This window comes from Chroicocephalus ridibundus, chromosome 6, assembly GCF_963924245.1.
Source record: "Chroicocephalus ridibundus chromosome 6, bChrRid1.1, whole genome shotgun sequence".
NCBI lineage: Eukaryota > Metazoa > Chordata > Aves > Charadriiformes > Laridae > Chroicocephalus > Chroicocephalus ridibundus.
Genome location: NC_086289.1, coordinates 32,668,178 through 32,686,288, shown reverse-complemented (window position 1 = coordinate 32,686,288; position 18,111 = coordinate 32,668,178). Strand labels below are relative to the sequence as shown.

General features: G+C 44.9%; 1 long non-coding RNA gene across 15 annotated transcripts in view; it reads left to right on the top strand.

Annotated features, from left to right (window-relative positions):
• The window catches only part of LOC134517284 (uncharacterized), an 81,973-nt gene that overhangs the window by 47,711 nt on the left and 16,151 nt on the right, over positions 1 to 18,111 (top strand). For 8 of the 15 annotated variants that reach the window (XR_010071583.1, XR_010071584.1, XR_010071592.1 and 5 more), the window contains 2 exons: positions 7,974 to 8,090; positions 17,745 to 17,844. This is a non-coding gene — a long non-coding RNA (uncharacterized LOC134517284). Of the gene's footprint in view, positions 1 to 3,956; positions 4,191 to 7,973; positions 8,091 to 8,168; positions 8,274 to 17,718; positions 17,845 to 18,111 lie in introns of those variants that run through there. The other 7 variants (XR_010071580.1, XR_010071585.1, XR_010071587.1 and 4 more) reach the window with 5 other exon arrangements.

Here is an 18,111-nt window from a genome sequence, read left to right as displayed (position 1 = left end):
CACTCTTGCAGATTGAAGAACAGGTGTATTTACAATGCTGGAAAAGAGCCATGCTAGGGATGACAGATACATTATCATAATTAGAAACAAGAATAAATTTAGTAGAATGAAATAATAATACTTCTGGTTTAAACAGGGATATCAGCTCCATCCAGGCATAGTATGCAACACATAATTCTGCACTAAGGAATTCAGGGAGGAATTCCTCATACTTGTGTCTCCAAGCTCGGAGAATGCTTTGGGAAGCATGCTCTTTTCTCTACTGAGGGAAAAAATTCCTCTCTTCAGACAGGAATGAGAACTTGCACACTTAGTGACGCCACTTGTTTCACAGAGTGGACATAAATGAGAGCACAGGTTGCCTGTCTCCCTTGTGAAATAGTCTTGAGAATTCAAGTATGTGAGTATGCAGCTCCTCCTCCATTTAAGTCAACTGTTTTGTGTTTGCAGATCATGACCCTCCTGATCCCTCTTGATCGCTAAATAGAGCAGTGTGGGGTGAGGATCTTGCTGGGACCCAGAGTACTGTGAACGGTGCACTTTTGTGGGGAGTCACAACTGGGAAAAGTTCAGTCACTGATCTGATTTTCAGAAGAGAGCAGATTAAGGAGGAAGCAAGACTGTTTCCTTAAGAAAGTAAATGGATGTACTCTGAAATGAATGATAATTAGTTAATCTACTCCTACCTATGGTTTGTCCCGGGGCATTTATCAATGTTATCTGAGATGCAGTGTTATCTGAGATGGACTGGTGGACAGATTTGTACGGCACAGCTTGATGTTGAGAGTCCATGTAGGTTTTTGTCATTTATTCTTTTTATTGATTCACTGTTACACCACGCTGCTGCCATTCAAAAGTCAGATGGTACAGAAAAAAAAATAAAAGCTCCTCAATTTCCTGACCTCTACTGAAGTCCTAAATTTCTTTGCTGTGTTTCCAAACAGGACCTCAGCTCTTAGGTCTTTTTTCCGACCTCAGATAAGCAACCTGATCACAAGGGAGATCCCTATTTTGGACATGCTTGAGTGCACATTGCACTGTAAGTCTTGAATTCAGGCGTTAGGTTCCCAATACTTTGTTCTTCTCTCCGCTTCTGAAGTGAGCGAGAGGGGGATGGTAGAGTGTTTCCTGGGGTTCATAGAGCTCCTGGTGAGGAGCCGAAAGGCATTCATTTAGCTCAGGACAAGTTGATGGGCCTCTGGGCACTTTTGGTAACAGATGGAGATGCAGGCAGTCAAATGGGTACTTGTCCTCAGTAGTAATAGCTAACAATAATGGCTGGGTTGTTTTTTTTTAACACCATTCCATTTATTTTGTTATAATACCATGAAGAACTATGACAAAATAATCTCTTTAAAAGAATGCAAGTTAATAAAAGTATAAATCCACAAGTGGAAGCATTGATCTACAAGGTGAATTACAGTATCATTAAAAAATCAATATGTATTTGAAACTGCAAAATGCCAGTAGTTTAGCATCACTCCCAAAAGCTAATAGCACTTTTCAAAGCATCCAGAGTATTCAAGTAGGAGACAAAATGCCACTGTGTGAGGGGTTAAATTACAGGGCATCTCACTCTCCTGATCTCTGGTAATGGAATATGGAGCTTTTCAACTCTAGGTAACTTTGGGACCTGCTAATGCGATTGAGAGTTACAACTGTCCTCCGTGCAATGGTCTAAGTCCTGTTCTCCAGGTGAGAGATCTGTCTGTCTCTCCCTTCCTCCCCCAGTATGCCTCTCATTATAATCAGGTTTGGGTACTTTTGGTCAGGAGAGTATACAAATGCCTCACCCGCAGAGTCAGAGGATGTGCAGAACCTGCTGCCACACCAGGAACGGGAAAGGGCGCAAGGAGGTTATGCAAACTGGATGGAAACCATTCTTACCCTGAGAGAGCTGAAGGGATCACCTTGTATAAACACTTTGAATAGTTTTGAAAGTGATTTTCAAATAGTGTGGCTATGCAGTCTCATTGCATTGAGTGACTAAAACCTAAGCAACCACGCTCTGTGTGGAGATGAAACCACCCTACAGAGCAGTTTCTTCCTGACAGCATGGGAGAAGGATTGTCACTGTCTTGCTGCATCTGCTGACGTTGTATTTGTCACGTCTCTATTTGCAGTGGCTGCTCTGTGGATGGACACAGGATATCTATCTGCAGAGCTGTCACTCCACAACTTTCATCAATATTCACTTATTTTTTAGGGAACAATTACACTGCAGCAGGTGATAAGGACAAGTCAGTGTGTTAGACAGCTTGGGCGTGTTTTGCTGTTATGTCTCTGTCAGTGCTGTTCCGAGGCACTCCAATGAGCTCAAGTCAGTACCATCTACAGTATAGGAAAACGCACAAAGTCTCCGGATAGTTCACTTGTCTTTCTGCTGGATGCCAAACTGGCACATTTTGTGGAGAAACCAGTCCTTACTAGTCTCACTAATAGTCCTTAATGGTCCTGACCAGCCTCACCTGGGGCTCCCTCCACCCACAGCTCCTGCCCATGGGGCCAGGAGCTCTATTTAAACTCAGCCCTGGGCCTTCAGCCCTGGTCAGAGCTGTGTTGCAGAAGTGTTGGTCCTCAGCTCACTGTGCTTGTGCCTGGCTCTGGACCCTGCTGCTCCGGATCTGTGGGCTGGCTTAGTCAAGGATCTTCCTTGTCACCATGAAGTTGTCTGATCTAGGCTGCTATCTCCATCTTGCCTTGCTCAGGTACTGTGGGATGGGGCTCTGGCTGGTAAGGCACCTGTCCTGCCAGCCCTGGTGCTGTGCTTGCCACCCTCCCTGTCCCTTAGGGAGCAACTGGCCCTTGCTGCTTCCTGATCGTAGCAGAAGTGCTAAAGGAACATCTGGGGCAACCTTTAGTGCTGAGAGTTAAGTTTTTACAAATGAAAGCTCTAGAAATAAATTATTCTCTATTAATAAAGCATAAATGTGAAGATGGCATTAAATAGGCAGATAACTCCCCCCTGCTCTCAAACCATTGCAAGCTGAGGGTGCACGTAGCTGCTGGAGCAATGCGGTTTCTGTCACTCAAGCGCTAACTGCTCTGTGATCTGTTAACTAATGTGAGTGCCTCATGCATTGGTGGAAGAGGTGGCTTATGGCTGCTGCTTTCCCCAAGATGCTGCCTGGAGTTGAGATCCCCACATCCCATCTAGGTAACTAAGGTTGGCACATGCTGTTTGGGTTCCTGCATTCTGGGAGGTGTTGTTGCAATGCCTCCAGGGAGGCTTGCAGAGCAGGACAAGGTTTACAATTGCAGCATCCTTTGTCCTTGCAGTCAACCAGGAGTGCTGCACACGACTCCAGATGCGTCACATCACAACTGTTGATGTGAAGCAGGAAAAGATGAGGCTGTATAATATATTCCGTGGCTAGGGCTGCAACCCCATGCATCTCAGCAGTTGCGGTCAACTACTGGTCTGACTCCTCTGAATAGTAAAGAGGAAATAGATTGTGCTTCTGTGGACTCACAGGTTCTCGTTGCTGGCTGCCTGTTATCTGTCAGACTGCTGGATCCCAGCTTGACAGCTGAGGAAAAACAGAGGAATTTAACAATTCTTTAGGTAAAGCAAGAAAACAAAAATCAAACATGTAATTCAACCATCATGACTACAGCTGTGCTGGGCTCTCTTCCAGCTCAGGCATGGAAAAGGTGTCCACCTCCAAGTGTGTGCGAGTAGCTAGAGGCACCCGTTTTGAATCTGCCTTTACAGCTAATTCCTGAACATCTTTCTGTTCAGCAGCATCCCTGTGTGTGCTCGGTGAGCCAGCCCAGCAGGTATGAGAATGCTGCTTGTCTCTTCTGTCACCTAAAACTTGGCACACACGCACAGTGAGAGCTAATCTGGAGGCTGCTGCTTGGCCTTTGTGTGTTAGTGTTTCTTGTCAGGGTGGCAGGGGACATAAATAACAGGCAGAAGGGATGCAGACAAGGGCAATGACCTTGGCCGGCTGTTTTCCCAAGAGGCCTGGAGCCAGCCTCTGCTCTCAGACAAATTTCCAGTGGGAGCAACAGTGAAAACAAACAATAAGGAAGACTCTCCCATAGCAGATGCGCTGCCTTGGTCACAGCAAAATAGCAGTTAAATTTTAGACTCAACTTGCCAAATTACCTCAGCTGAAAGTAATTTCGCAACAACTGCACAAACTCAGCAAGCAGTGGTCCTGCAGGTGAATTTGAATTATTTGGTAAGTGCTCCATAAGTCTCAGTCTGTCTTTTATTTTTGGGGAATCTCTTTCCTAAATTGCCTTACTGTGTTGGTTGTGTGCTTCTTATTTTGGGTGTGTACGTTGTAATTGGGAGTGAAGGGCCGGAGTCCTGGCTCATAAGTGAAGGCACATGCGCTTTCTGGTTGGTGCCTTTGAAATGTTCTTGAAGTGGAATAGCGTTTCGGCAGGGAGCTATTTGCTGCTGTTTGGTGGAAGGGAGGAAAACACTGCCACGTATCAGCTGTGTGTGTAATAACACCTCTGAATAGGGACTAGACTCTTAAGTTCATTTCTCCTCCCTTTACCCCTTCAGGCTTGTTCAGACTGCTTTAGGATTTCTCCTGTAAACTTATAGCTGTTCTTTCTACAAAAGCCTTTTGAACAAGTGAATGTCATAGTCACACACAAATATTTGCAATTCAAATGCCATGGGATGGATATTCATATCAAAAGTGCTTGTGTATTCATCCCTCATGAGAACTGACATCATGTGGCCTATTTGAATCATCCCAAACCATCAAATTGGCTTAATCAGTAAAAACTGCATAATTATCCAATGTGGCTTATAATTAAAGGATAGCTGTTTGAAAGAAAGCTCCCACGATGCCTGTGGTGAAGAGTGTTGCGGAGGAAGGGCAATAGAGGGTGGAAGTTCTGGGTCTCCTCTGCTGGGTGGAGAGCACGGTCTCCTTGACACAGCCCAAGCCGCTGTGCGGAGGTGGGAGCACACACCCAAAATCACAAATGTTTTATATATAGTGTGCATCAGCGCTGGAATTCTGCTTCTTTTTAATTGCCTTGTGCAATAAGTCACACATGCTAAAAATTATTAATTAGCTTCAACTGTTACTACTCGTGCTGGTTTTGTCCTGGATGGCGCAGGCTGGATCTGTACACACAGCTATGCCATGGTGCTTCCCGAGGGAGCTTTCACTTAGAAATGAAGTACAGGCAAGAGGCATAAAGGTGCCAAAAGAAGCATAACTCAGGATGGAATAAGAAGCAGACTTTTTTTTTAGGTAATTATGCCAAAAAGCAGCCATGCTGCATCCCTCCAACCCAGATGAGTCTGAAACGTGGATGTGCAGCCAGGGTGCCCTGACTGCAGCCCTTCTCCTTCAGCCCTTCCGCCTGTGCAGGAGGGACACAGGCTGGGGAAGCTTGGAAACTGGAGTTGAAAGAGGCTCTCTGCTTTCTTCTCTTTTTTCTTTTTTTTTTTTTTTTTTTTTTTGTTGCTTTAGTTTAAAGCAATGAGTCCTCTTCTCAGTTAAGGGTGAGCAGAGAGGCTGCCCGAGCAGTTCAGTTTGTATAATCCTACCCACAACGCTTTGTTCAGTATCTCTTTTGGTGCTTCTGTGTCTCTTCTGGGACGTCCTGTCCTTCTGACCACTTTCCTTCACTCAGTGTTTGTCCGCACTGGTCACTAATTTTTCTAGAACCAGCCTTTTGAAAGGGTGAAGGGGAATAAAAGGGAAGACTTGCAGTTTTCTTCCTTCAGAGCCTGGCAGCCACCTGGCTCACCGCGACCGAAAGTGATGAAATTGTGCACTAAGTCTGCGCTTGGCTCTGAGCGCTAATTCCCTTTCCCCACTGACGTCATTACACTCATTCACTAAAATCTTCTTAGGGCCAAGAGGTACCAGAGGGCCCAGAAAGGTGCCTGCTCCCTGCCAACCCTCCCAGGCCTTACGCGGGCAGTTGGGAATGATACTGGGTGGTTAAACAGTGGCATGTTGCTGGCACAGGAAACCAGCGTCTGGGCTTGCTTTAATTACTGAGGCTGTATGGGCAGGGATCGCTGGAGGGCACTTCAGACTGGGAAGGCTGCTCTCAGACAGGGAGATGGGGCATTTTGGGAGGGGGCGGGGAGAGATCCATTTTGCTGGGTCAGTCCCGTGTTACCCCTTCCTGTAGGATGGACAGCAAAGCGTTTCAAAGCATCCCCTCCGACTTCCCTGTGCACCTCCCTCAGGGGGGGTGGGATACGCAAAAGCTGCCCAACAGCGCACAGAAATGAGCATCGGCACGTCCTGCTTCACTGGAGCCTCCAGTCTCCCTTCTGTGAAGCTCCCGCTTAACTCTAGTTGGATGATGAGGACTGGGACGTTGCAGGCACAGATAACGGGCAGAGGTTATGGACAACAGTCACAGGAAAACAGCAAAGAACTTTCTTAGATGTTCCACTGGTAATGTCCTGTTTCTCCACCAAACACAAAGCTTTCCTAAGCCCTGCTGTCACAATTTTCATTTTTTTTTTTTTTTTTTTCCCAGTTTATCAGCTTGGTTGCAGGCAGGGTAAAGAGGGAGCAATTTGGACCCTTTTGAATTCCTTAGTCTTTCTAGTTAGAGATTCACTGAAGAAATTTGTACCCTGAGCCACTGGAATTGCCTTTTACCTGCTATTCCACCCTCCCTTCACTGGTGACTTGCCACACAGACTGATTCCTGCGGGGCGTCTTCCTTATTGTTTGGGGCTTGTTGTGCCCAAGGGCTGTTCCCATCTGTCTGCTCTGAGCAGGTCTCCAGGGTGGTTTCACCTCCACCAAGACAAGCCAAAGTACAGGTGAGAGATGGGAGATGGGTTTCCTTCTCCACCATACGCAACAGCCAATTGTCTTGAACTTGTCTCTCGTTTGGGCCAGGCAAGGACCTGTGTCCCCAAGCCCATGTGCTAACTGGCAATTGCACTCCACCTGCCAGCCCTGTGCTCCTTCTTCTGCGTTCACAAATGAATCGGAGAGAAATACAGTATGCTCCTGGCAATCCGTGAGCTCAAAGGGATATGCTGTGTCAGATGATCCCTTATTTGCCTGGCACTAATGGGAACGTAGCAGCCATGAAGGGATAAATATGTCCTCTCCAGGAAAAATTTGGTTCCTTAATGGAGGTGCAAGGGAAGTCATCCATCCTTCTTAATGTTTAAAATAAAAATTGCCTGCTTGTTAGCTGTGATTTATTGTTTTTGCTTGGGTCCTGCAAATGGAATGGATTCAGAAGGTTAAGCCCAGATGAGCTCACGCTGTTCAGCTGGATGATATTAGGAGTTAATCCCTTTGCGTGGTTCCATGTTCTGTAATACCTCTCAAGCCTGATGATTGCAGATGTATTTTAAAGCTTTTTTTTTTAAAGATAATCTGCTGGAAATGTGAAGCTGGTAGAAATAAAAAATATTCTCTTATTTCCATAGAAAAGACACAGTATTTGTTTCCATATTTAAACTTTTCTTTGAACTGGCTTGCAAAACAAATTCAGGATTGATTACAGCCTTCCAGTGATGACTTGTAAATTCAAATCTATTATAGAGATGTAACTGGTAATGTTTCCCACAACTGCTGCAAGTAATTAAAGGGCTCCTTCACAATTTTAATAACCTGCTTGTTTCCTGGCTACTAAATAACTCTTTTGTTCCATGTGGTTTTTCTTAGCTTTGTGTTGCTGGCACTTAAAATGGCTGGTTTCTGGGAGCCCATGGACTGCTATGTCTTTTAACTGTAGCCTATCAACAAAGTAATTTTATAGCCTTCTGGCTATGAGATAATTAAATATATGTATAACAAATCTACCTTGTAGACTGAAACTCCAAGTGTGTGCTTGGGTGACCTCAGGGTCCCAGCGGGGGTTATTTATTTGATTCCCATGCTAACAGAATGTTTTAGGGATTTGCTACTTATGTGAAATCCCTGTACCGGGTTTCTGAGCCATCTACCAAACAGCTGATCCACTCATCCAGGTTAACCACCTTGTTTCCATCTGTGTCACAGGACTCGGAGGACGGAAAGTGGATGGCAAACAACAGACTTGCTCTCTTTGAAGAATTGTGGGAACGCTGCAATGCCCCAAGTGTTTGCAACACGCCTCTGAGCTAAGTATCAATTAAAGTAAGCATACTTTTGAAAGAAAGCCAGCGTATTGCTAACTCTGGCTTTCTTTTTAATTCTCTTGAGTTTTATTTACAGCTTCTGTGTAAAAAAGAAAAGAGTCCATATGATGGCAGAGAAACATGATCTGAGCAAATCCTAATAATGTGAAAATCGGAAAGCAGAGTAAAGGGCTTAGTATAGGTAAGCGTGCCTGTCCTTTTAAGGTCTGAGTTTAAACGCAAAACTCTAGAACATTGTGGTTTATGTAGCTGGCCTTGGTCTGGCCTGTCAGGGCCAACGAGAGCTACTAAGAAGCTCTTTCTCTTCTCTAATAGTATTTAGTGTATCAGCTGTTGCTCTAAGCTCCTTGTGGGCACAGGCTCTGTGTGAAGAAATGAACTCTGCAGGCACACCGCAGGGGTGCTATTTTCAAGATCGGTGTGATCTGTATGTCAGTCCAGTAATTCTGAGGGCCTGACTTTCGATTTAGGAGTGCTGAGGCTTGCCAGTGCCAGGAACGAAGCAGGAAGTAACAGAATTGGTGTTTAGAAGGCAACTAAGTGATGAAGGAGATATAGATGGGAGGAGGAAAAAGCAGAGTATTCTTACGCAATTCATACTTTTCAACTTGTATTTCTTTTTCACATGTTTCTTTGATTCCTTTCCCACTCCTTCCTCTGCTCTCATTTTCTGCTTCTCGCCTGCTTAGGCTCAAATAATACATAGTGCTAGAAGACATTGGTCCTGGTTTTTGTCTGCAGAAATGTGTAGAAGAGATTAGAGTTTAAGCAACCTCAGCTCTGGGCTGGATTTTGTGTGCCTAAAACACATTAAGAGTACACCGGTTGGGCAAAAAATATAATATTCGCTCTTCCGCTGTTAGAGAAAAGTTGGTCTTAAAGTTCATGAGTCTGGCTCAACAGGGCCAAAAGGGACCTCATCTGTGCTAAACGTGATACTTTGCCTTGTTGTTTGATTGGAATAGTTCTCAAGGTCTAATCTTTCAGTTTGTCCTCTCTGGTGTAGGCTAAAAAGCTTCCTAGTTGAGGCTGAACTAAGACTTAAAATATTTTATTTTTCTGCTGTCCCTCTGAATGACCTTGGGCAAATCTAATCTCAGTGCATCTGTTTGGCAGAACCAGTGTGCCTCTCCCAGGAGTGGGAGAGGTAAGTCATTAATGTTTACAGTGTCTGAGTGTTCCGGAGGAATGAGGAGCATACAAATGCCTACAGAGATAGGCAAACTTCCAGAGCTGTAAATTGGAAATACCATCCTTATTTAGTGTACGATAGCTAATAATTTGTGAATTGCTTTAAATGAGCATGGCTGAAGTCTGCTTAGAGTTCATATAAAGCAATAGTAATATGAGCTGTGAGCCTAAATTAAGCTGGGTCAAATGTTTGCCAGTAACGTTAGCCATGCTAGTACTAGCCAGGTTTTTTTAGTAGGCTCTTCTGTGGAGCACCCGCATGTCACCACCCTGACAAGCAACTCACCAGCTTGTTCTTCATATCTCACGCTATAGCTTACGTTGCCCCACAGCTACCATCAAAACTGGCTCAGTGAGATGAGGATCCAAGCTTTAAGTTGCTATACTGTGATGAGTCTAGTTCACCTGCATTGTGCACCTAACTGGGTGGCTGTATAAAAGCATCTAGTAAGTATGAAATGTGTAGCTGAAGGGTCCCTGCTGTTGTATTTTTAGTTCAACTCGGAGCTCCAGGAGGTACCGCTGCCTGCTGAGCACTCAGCACATCAGCTCTTTATTTCAGGCTTTGACCATCCTTAGAGAAGGATGGGGGAGCTTTCCAGAGATGCAGCCTTCAGGAGGTACCTTCCCATCCCCAGGGCCTCAGGTAACGCGCCTGGAAATGAAATGCATTGCATTTAAGAGGAGTGAAAACAGAGAAGCACATCTGGAAAAGGAAGCAGAACCTTCTGCCTGCCCAATTTATAGAAATGGTGTGTTGTTATTTAACAGAAGGGGATTTTCACTTTAAGGTTTAGTGGAAAAACACTTCAGCACGCTATGCCAGGGGATGGTGTAGATAATGAAGATTTTAAGCTCTTGCTGACCACATCTGTGGTTTCTGTTATGTTCTGTGGTGTGGACTCTCCACTGCAATATTCCCAAGAGGGAAGGAAGGAATAAACTTAGGCAATCAAAGCATTTTTGTAATACTGGAAATATAGGTATATTCTATGTATTTTTAAAAATGTGAGAAAGCAAGAGTGATACAAAGCTGTTAAGTCTTACTTCAATCATCATGCATTTTGGCTGCAGTAGTAGTTAAACAGTTTTTCAAAAGTCCTTCTATGAACTTGGTTGGATAATGGCTTCTTCAAAGGAAATCATGTTCCTCTAATTTGCTGAGCTTCAAGTACACCAACAAACAGTGGACAAAGGCATGCTTTGCTTGTGATCTCAAAAAAAAAAAAAAAAACCAAAAAAAACCAAAACCCAAAACCCAAAAAAACCCCTGTTGCCAACATGACTCTTAAGAGCTTATTAAAGTACTAAGCTATTATGGATTAAAGCAATGTCCTGGTTTACATACAGGTTAAAAGAAAAAGTGATGAAAAGCTTTTTAGTTAAACTTCAGCACAAAGCTGAATTAATTATGACGTACCTCAAGATTTTGTTAAGACCCAGGTTAAATTACACAATATTTAAGGAACAGTGTTTTTGAGGGCTAAGTGAGATGGAGGTGATGGAAACTCCAAGGAGCTTTCAGGTTTCAGTGCTTTCCAATGGCATATTAAATAAAGAATCAATAAATGCTATATAATGCCAAGGTAAAGAATGAATTAATTTAAACCATTCAAGAGTACTGAAGAGTTGTTAATTGATTAACGGATGACTTGGTAAAAGCCTCAGATGTTGCTGTGCATTGCTCAGCAAAATCTGTGTGACAGGTCAAAAAAAAGACAAGTGACCAGCATATACAGGACAGAAAACAGGACTGAATGCGTGCCAGAGCATGTAAGTGTTCTTACCTGATGCCATGTTTGGTCCTCAACAACATGGGAGGCATGTTAGAAACCAAGGACTTAATCTAGAAAGGATCTCCAGAAATTCTCACAATCATAGAATCGTGGTTTGGGGTAGAAGGGACCTTAAAGATCAGCTAGTTCCAACCCCCCTGCCATGGGCAGGGACACCTCCTGTTAGACCAGGCTGCTCAAAGCCCCATCCAGCCTGGCCTTGAACACTTCTGGGGATGGGGCATCCACAGCTTCTCTGGGCAACCTGTTCCGGCACCTCACCATCCTCACAGTAAAGAATTTCTTCCTAATATCTAATCTAAATCTCCTCTCTTTCAGCTTAAAACCATTACCCCTCATCTTATCTAATGAACCTGTTATTGAAACAGGTTTTCTTTTTTTTTCTTTTTTCGAGAAGATCAACTATAGATAGAAAGAATATTTTTCTACCCCTTTCCTGCTTTTACTTTATTATAATCTGGTTTCTTGCCTGGAGTACGGCACAGATGTGACTTGGGGCTAGCAATCGTCCTGGGAAGTGTAAGTGGCGGTGTTGCTATTAAATAGAGATCAAGTAGCCCGGAGAAGGATGAGCACAGCTTCCCTGTTGGAGCCCTGGCTGTATTTCGGTCAAGCTCATGCAGTCCTCGCCTGCCGTGCTTGTCTGCTCCCCTGGTCCCCATTACCTGCCTTGGACCTGCCCAGGAGGCACCAGGAGAGCTGGTGCGTTGGCCCTGCTGAGCCAGGAGGTGCCTGGCTCCTTGGTCAGGAGGTGCTCACCCCCTCACTTTTATCAGACTCAGGTCCTGATTTGGGGCTCCAGAGCAACCTCACTGCTGGCCCTGGCAGCCGATACTTTTGCAGTATCGGCTGCCAGGGCCAGCAGTGAGGTTGCTCTTGGAACCCCAAATCAGGAGCTGAGTGCTCACAGCATTGGCAGAAAGATTGGGAACTGCTGGTCTGGGCTGACACTTCTTGAGCTGCCTTTACCTTATTCCTGCTGGCAGCCTTTCTAGGCATTTCTAGGTAGGTGATGCCCAGTACTTGCTCTCTGCTTTTCTTTCTTTCCCTGCCACCCTCAAAAATGAAACGGGAAAGATGAGGTACTTTCACTTAGGGGGTCTTATTCTTCCAAATTCTGGCATAGGTGTGCTGGGATGGGTAACCAAAATCCTTCTGGTGGAAGATCATAAGAGATCCGGAAAGTTAACAGTTACCTGTGGTGGTCAGAAAGTTTTCCATCCTCTGAGAATCAAGGGTTAAAAATAAGACTAGATCTCTGTAGCTGGCAAAGGCTGTGACAGGATCTCCACCTTGCTGCCTGCTGGAGCTTCTCCCCTGCTGCCAGAGATGTGCTTCAGGTGTTGCTGGCTCTGGCAGTGCAGCTCAGGTGTCCCTGTGGATCCTGGCAAAGGCATCGCCTTTTTGGGGTGCCCCCCAAGAGCCCAGCTCAGCCAGGGGCTGCTTTGGATTTCAGCAATTGCTGAGGCCATGACTTTGTTACAAAATGCCAGTCCCGTGACTGTTTACAGCACGGTTCACAAGATTGTACGTGGAACCGAAGCCAGATCTTTGGTGTTTTACCCTAATCATGAGGACATAGTTAAAAACCACTGTCTGGCCGGGCTAGGCCGTGGTGTAACATACTTGGCAGTAACGGGCTTCCCTGATGTGGTTATGAAGAAGTAGTAAGCAAGGCTGGTCTTTTTTGTGTTAAATATCCCTACGACCCTTTCCTCTTGTTTCCCCATCTCTGCTGATGGTTAACTCTTGATGAAGTGTTTTGGCTTTGCTTTAATAAACTGTAGACAAAAAAAATTAAAAAAAAATATTGCATGTCATCTCACCAAGCAGGCAGAGCTTTTTGGTGTCGTTGCACAGTGACAGCTTTTCTGGGGGTGTTTGCATCACACGCTGCGTCCTGACCTGGGGCAGGCCTGTGAACATGGCTTTCATTATCTAACATGAGTGTCCAATAGCTTTGCTGCTCTTTGTGAGCCTGCGGAGCTTTTTCCTGATGCAGGAAAGGAAATGAAAGAGGAGAGCTCTGCCGTTACCTTCACCCATTAGTGCTGGGGATGGGGATGGTAATTTCAAGAGGAAAGTGGACACTTTTGCAGTATCGACTGCCTGGGCCAGCAGTGAGGTGGCTCTGGAGCCCCAAATCAGGAGCTGAGTCTGATAAAAGTGTTGCTCTGCTTGGTTGGTGGCTCTCTCATGAACCAAGGCAGTCATCCTAGCACTTGTAGGGAGAATCACAGAATGGTAGGGTTGGAAGGGACCTCTGGAGATCATCTAGTCCAACCCCCTGCCAGAGCAGGTTGCACAGGAACGCGTCCAGGAGGGTTTTTGAGAAGTAAAGCCCAGGACGGATGGATTAATACAAGCTACAGGAAGGCCTTTTCCTGGGTTTGAGAAGAAAGCAGCAGCAAACTTTGAGCAGCACGTGGGCTGAGAGCAATCACTCAGAGTTTACCTTGCTCATGTTTTTTTGTGATACATTAAAGCCTGCTGGATTAGGGATAACTGTTGGGTCTGATAATAGGCAGCTATGCACAAAGGTGGCTGTTCCTGTCATCTGATGGCAAGACCTGGAGCAGGCGTGGACCCTGTTGAGTCACCCTGGAGTGTCCTGAACCTGAGTGTAGCCAAGGCACAGCCCCCTTACCCTGGAAGGCAAAGCCGTGTGCCTCCAAGGAGAGCAGCCTGGGCTGCAAAGCCCTGTGCAAAGCAGGGCACTGCTCAAAGGTGGCCCAAGCTGGAGAGCTTGCTCCAAAGGAAAGCCCATCGCAGGGAGAGCCTGCAGGTGGGGTGCTCCCTGTCTCCCTGCCCTGTGATCGCCTGTGTCTCCTGCTGTAGACAGTACAGTTCATGGCAGGAAATCTTCATCCACAATAGCTACTGAAAAATTTCTCCCTTAAAGCCTTCACTGTAGAAAGGGAGAAGGAGGGAAGATCAGGTTATGGTGTGATTCACATACATTCCTCCTTGAGTAGGAGGAGGAAGGAGCAGACAAAAACCTGAGGCTTTCACTGTGCCTTCCAGGTGACTAAGCAGCAATTTTATTTTTAACAAAAGCTAATGCTAGGAAGGTGAATGGAGCTGATGATACATCTGAAAGCGCTTGTGTCACTTCCTGCATTGTGAAAATCCGCTTAGTCTTTGAGAGATGCATTGCATTGCGTTATATTGATTTTTCTACTTCGGGTAGAGCGTGCTGTTTCGCTTTCTCCCCTGTGACAGATTAGGTCATCTCTGCTGAAGGTCACTGATGGCTTTTCAGCATCTTTTTCATTGCTGGAGGTTGGTGTTTTGGCTCCCCTGTCTGTGCTTGTTTTGGCCAGCAGATGGTACTAAATGAAAGGTTAATATTGAAAAAAAAGTTTTCTTTTGCTGAGCTCAAAGTGGAGGATAAAAGCTGTACTTCTGATAACACAGAGGCCTATAACAGACAAAAAACTATTAGAAATGCTTATATCCTCAAATTGCCTCTCTATGCAATATTGCTTTCTTTCATGATTAAAACATTTGAATTTTAAACTTGTCAGTCATGTAAATGACTGCCATTTTTATTCACTGTGCAGTTAGCAATGTATGTTGTTTCACGTCCTTGATGTCATCTTTTCTAGAAATGAATAAATGCTAATAATTAGGCTTTTAGTAAAAACAAAGCCATAAAAGCAGTCATGAAGTGATTTCATTATTAAAAAAAAAAAAAAAGAATTTACTTTAAAGAATGTATATCTAAAGGTAGTGCTTGAAAGCATCAATATAAAGTGTTTATCCTCTAAGATTAACATGGAATTTTCACCCACTATTTTTATCCTTTTGCCACTTCACTTTCTCTTATGTCACAGTCAGTGTAATCCATCTCTCGGTGCCAGATGTCATCTGTCCTGCGTTGGGAGGGGTGTTAGGCCCCCTTACTCCAACTCTTTTCAGACAGGCTTGGATAAAGATCACGCACAGCATCTGCTAGCTTATTGCTGCTTATTTCTGGAGCTCTCCCTGCTCCCGTTACGTGGAGCATATCACACACATGGCGCGTATCACACACAGAGCAGGCTGCAGTCTTTGCCAGCTTCTTCTAGTAGGGAAATCCTACTAGTGCGGCCCCTGAGTTGTTACCGGAGTCCATGGGCTGTCCCCGAGAAGGGCTGATGTGCTTCTGTGCTGCCGGTACCACGTCCCCTCTGAGCACCCTCCCTGCCCAGCAAGCAGCTTGGATGGCGTCTAAGGCACCGTGGCCCTGGGGGCTGAACACAGGGCTGCAGGCAACAAATCTGCCCATTTGGGCTCATTCTGTGACACCCCCACAGATTTTAGGGTTTTTTCCCCCCCTCTGCAAAACAAGGGTAATACTTCAATATTTCACTGCAAAGTTGTGACCTGCATTCATATTTTCAAGAAAATATATTATTGCTATTTCATTAACTTCTCCAGTCCAACCTGGTGTTCCCATCTGGGAGGAACTACATGTGGAAAAGTGAAGTACAACCATTACGAGGAAAAAAAAAAAAAAAAGGACTTTCAGAACACATTATTAGAAAAAACAGGGTAGGAAGAAATGGTGGCGTTTTTCAGCTTCAATTCTAAAACCATTTTACATTACATCTGGGAAATACTTTCTTCCATCTAGTGTTAGAATGATATTTTGCAGATATATTTCATATATAAATGTATTTATCCTTTTGTCTCCCAGGTTTTGCACATATAAAGCTAATATGAATAGTAAAACTGATAACCAAGCATTTATCCGGAAATGCAATTTAAGATTGAAATCAAATGTGACTGAAAGGCAGGATTGAGGTTCAAAGCCCAGGTGGGCCCCGTCACTTCTCATATGGCTTGCGATCCCACCTCTCTATTGCGTGTCACTTGTCAAACAGTATACTATCACTACTGGATGGAGCATGGTAAATTATGAATGTGTGTATGCATCTGCAGAAATATAATACCGGGGAGGAGGGGGAGGAACCACAAGCATTGCATGCGTTTGCTGAGCCTCAGTACTCTGCACCTTTTGCCTTCTAAGCTGCAACCAAATGTGGAAAATTACAATCCTTAAGGAATTTGTTTCAGAAAGTGATGAGGGAGTGAAAGAGGTGTTACGCTGGAAGCTGGAGCTCAACGTCGACAATGTGAAATGTGCATCTGCTAGCTGGTAACATAAAATGGGAAAGAATGTTCTTTACAAACCTGCCCGTGATCTCCAGTTGCTTCTCCAGTTTCTGCCTGCTTTCCCCTTTGCTGCTGTGATGTGACCGCCATCTGTCCTTGCTCTCTGGAGTCCCTTTCCTCCCAACCTGGCCCTGAGGCTCTGTTTTTTTTCTCTAGTAACTCTCCTCATGCTCCTAAAGCCTCTCAGACCCCACAGAGCTCATATCAAGCACACCTTCTTCAGCCTTCTGGGCCAGCCAGCTGCCTTCCACATCCCTCTCTATGCTCTTCCTCCCAAAACCTGTCCTTTGCATTCTGTGACACTGTCTAGCCCTTTGCCCATCATCAGTGTCTGCTGGAAGCTCTTTCTCTAATGGCCTGAGAGACTGCTGGAAGGACCACAGGAGTTTTGATCCCGTTTTCTTCCTCCTCTACAGCTTGACTGCAGGAAATCTTGCCTGCAAAGCCCCAGGTGACCACTGTTTTCAGGCGCGCACTTCAGCGTCCTTCTCCTTCTGCTATCCCCTCCCTCCAAATGAATTTCCTGGCCAGCCTTGCTGGCATCGTGTCAGTGTCCACCTTAGACCAGCTTTTGAGCTCTTTCTTTCTGACTACTACAGGCATCACCACTGTCCTGCTGTGCCTCAGGCTGACCCATGCAAATGTCCTTATATCCAAAAGGGGTCTATATTTCCCAAGCTGACCTTGAATGAAAGCTGTAAAGGATACATCCTTCCTTTCCATCTACGCTAAACCTCCTGCTCGGACTGTAACCCTTTCACATCTCTGTTACTGTAGTATGCTTCTCTCCATCCTTTGCAAACCTTCCTGCGTCCTCATGGCGTGCCGAGGCAAGGACCTTGTGGTGTTTTAAGTCTGTTTTGAGTTTCCCATCTCTCACCCCTCTCTGCTCCAGCACATGAGAAGTTACTGATCTCTCCTGTGACTGCCTTCATGGTCTAGTGCCTCTGGCCCCTTTGCAGTGAGATGTCAAACCTTGCTTCTGACTTGTCCACAACAACGCCATCTAGTCTTTCCCTTTGGCTACAAAGGCCTCGTTATGTTTTATTTCAGTACAACGGATTTCTTAAATTCCTCTGGGCTTTCCATAACAAATATTAAAAGTAAAAATTCTACTATAAATGACCATATGAATCTCCATCTGAGTCTCTTCCAAACTGTCCTCTGTCTCAACAACAGATGAAGAGGTTTAAGAGTTAGACGATGCTGCTGGCGTGCTGAGATCGCTGCCTGTCACAATGAGCAATGGTGTTTTATTGGTTTGGTACTCCTATGCTTACCTCAGTCACTTATCTCTTGTTTTGTACTAGATTTAAGCCTGTGGCAGACAGAAAGGCTTAATGGTTTTTGGCTGCGTTGCACCTCCTTCTAATTGATAGCTAGAAAACACAAGAGTAACGGACAAAATTAACCCCACTACCATTTATAGAATGAGCATCTAAACAAGAATAGAGGAGTTTACCATTTAAATTTCTGCAGCCATAACTGCCTTTGATTGTTTGCAGCATAACCTCCCTGGAGTTACTACATCAAGGTATGAACTGGGAAGATTATCCATGCCGCCTCGCATCACTGCCTGGGACAGAACAGTCCTGTGTTTGAAAGGTGAGTTAACAAAGGGAGAATTGAGAAATGAAGTACTTGCTTTAGAAAACGGCACCAGTATGCCATTTTCTGACTCTGAAAACAGAGCTGTTTTGCTTGTGTATAAACCCGCTTGCAGAGCTGGGGCCTTGAGCCCCTGAATGATGTTTAGATATTACTTAATAGTACCATTGTATTATGTATTAAGTTGTGACATACCTCCTTAAGGACTTGTACTGTTTCCTAGAGTAATTCTTGAATTTCCTGGTTTTATTTGCCTTTTTCAGA